Source organism: Aptenodytes forsteri, unplaced genomic scaffold (genome assembly GCF_000699145.1).
Source record: "Aptenodytes forsteri isolate BGI_AS27 unplaced genomic scaffold, ASM69914v1 Scaffold256, whole genome shotgun sequence".
Classification (NCBI taxonomy): Eukaryota; Metazoa; Chordata; class Aves; order Sphenisciformes; family Spheniscidae; genus Aptenodytes; species Aptenodytes forsteri.
The window spans coordinates 414,565-416,803 of record NW_008795021.1 but is presented as its reverse complement, the minus strand read 5'-3'; positions in this window follow the sequence as shown (position 1 = coordinate 416,803).

Genomic DNA, 2,239 nt, shown 5'->3' with positions numbered 1-2,239 from the left:
GCAGACCGAAGGACCTCGCTAGCACACCGTCCCTCAAACATTGGCGTGCCACCCCCAGGCTTATCTCTAGCGAGCCTGGTTTTATCCCTTTCCCCCTTCAAATCTAGTTTAAAGCTCTTTCAATGAGCCCTGCTAACTCCTGTGCAAAGATCCTTTTACCCCTTTGAGAAAGGTATACCCCGTCTGGCACCAGCAGGCCTGGTGTCCTGTAGCCTGACCCATGATCAAAAAACCCCAACTTCTGCCGGTGACACCAGGCTCGGAGCCAGGTATTGATCTGCTGACTGTTCCTGTTTCTTCCCGCATCATTCCCTACAACTGCAAGGATAGAGAACACTACTGTAAATGTAAATGTATATGGCTGTAAATGTACTTTAAGCAGTATTATTCCCTGGACATATCTAAGCAGGGATTGGCATAGTACAGGTCTTGGGACACTTTAAACTTTATAGAACAGTTTTGGACCAGATGTGGTGGAAATTGCATGCAAAGTTTGCCTGCATGCTTGCACTGAGAGGTTTCTAGTCAGCAGGGAGTGAATTGGCCCAGCAGGTGCCAATGGACTCAGATATGAAAGTAGAAAGATGAGTCCAGTGAATTCCTGGCATACTGTATGGCAGCTGTCCTTAGTATCTGGCATCAGCACTGTCATGTGAAGCTTTCAGTTCCAGGTTTCCTATCTCACCTAGCTGTGCTGGAGAACAGACAGAGACTATGCAGAGCTGGGAGATCAGGTAGTCACGAATGTGGCCAAATTCCTTTGCAAAGATGTCGCAGTGGAAAGGGTCTGTACAAAGACAGGGAGGTCTTCTGGGAGTGCAGCCACAGCCATAGTTTGCCTGTTTCCAGAGCTAAGTGTGTGGGATCTCAAGCTGTGCTTCCCTTAAATCCATCACTGTCGAGTCAGGCAGGGAAGATTGAGGGGCACAATGGAGGAATCTCAGACAGGAGGTTTGCAATCACTAGTTCTCCAGTGTTGTGCCATGAATAATAGTCACACCAATGCTGCCTTTAGTGAAATCCCACTTTCTGTTTGTAGTGGCTTTGAAATGCCCGCACAGCTGTTAATTTGTTCATGTCTTCTGGGAGTTTTTAACCTCCCAGAAGTGGAGGTGCTGTCCCAGGGCACAGAACCTAGAAAACCATGCTTAAGTGTGGCTTTTTTCATTGCCAGGAAGGGTCTAACTTCCCTTCGGCTTCTTTACTATGGTGGTAGGGTGTGCTCTCAAGGGCTAGGAGTGGCCCAGGTCATTGCTCCTTTCCTCATGAGGCTGCACTTCCAGCTCATCTGTGGTGGGTTGCACCTGCTGCCTAACAGAACTAACTGTATTCACAGGTTTCTCACTTTGACACTGTAGAAGACCATGAAAAAATAGTTAATCTTTTACACAAAGTCATATTTTCAGCTGCTCTCACCTGAGGGACTTTTGGGAGCTAGTGTCCTTCATGCAGTCTGAAGTTCTCTGTGCTCAATGTACACCCATACCAGCTTGTCATTTGGTCCTAGTCCGTCCTCATTTTCAAGAGGGTGAGATTCAAGTGGCCATCCAACAAACATCTACTTCAGTGTGCGCTGAGCACTTTCCAGGCTCCATTGACTGCACTGAGTAGCTCTCCATTTGGAGTAATAGGTGCTTAGACAGCCAGTGCACATATAGAAAACTAATTTCAGATGCCCTAATTCCAAACTGGATCTCACCCTGAGTTTTTCAATAGCACATCTTCACATCTTTCAGCTTCCTGCCTTGCCCTGTTAATGCTCTGATTCTTCATGTTTGTTACAACAGAGCAGTCATTACCAGATTGATGGCCTATGGTCCAAACAGGGACAAAATGGCAACAGCTCTTGACACTTTTTGGTTTTGATCTATCTGTAACTATTGTGAGCCTTGTTACTGCTATAAACATCCTTATCTCATCTGACTAAAAAAAAGTTTTTTGCGCTAGCAGGCAGCTGATAGTGATCAGATGGACAGAGTAGCAGCTGATATTTACACAAAATGGAATTTTTTCCCATATGCTTTACATTTGTATAATAATTCTAGATCTCCTTGGGTCTGAAAGGAGATAATGGATAGAACCAAAAGGCCAATATCCTTTACAGGAACTTGAATGAATTTGAGACGAGCAAAAGGGAGAGATGAAGGCTGAATTAAATTGTCTGTTGACTTCTCCATTAAACTAATGGGTGTGAGATACTTATCTACGTTTACGTACGCATCTTATATTTTGAAGAATT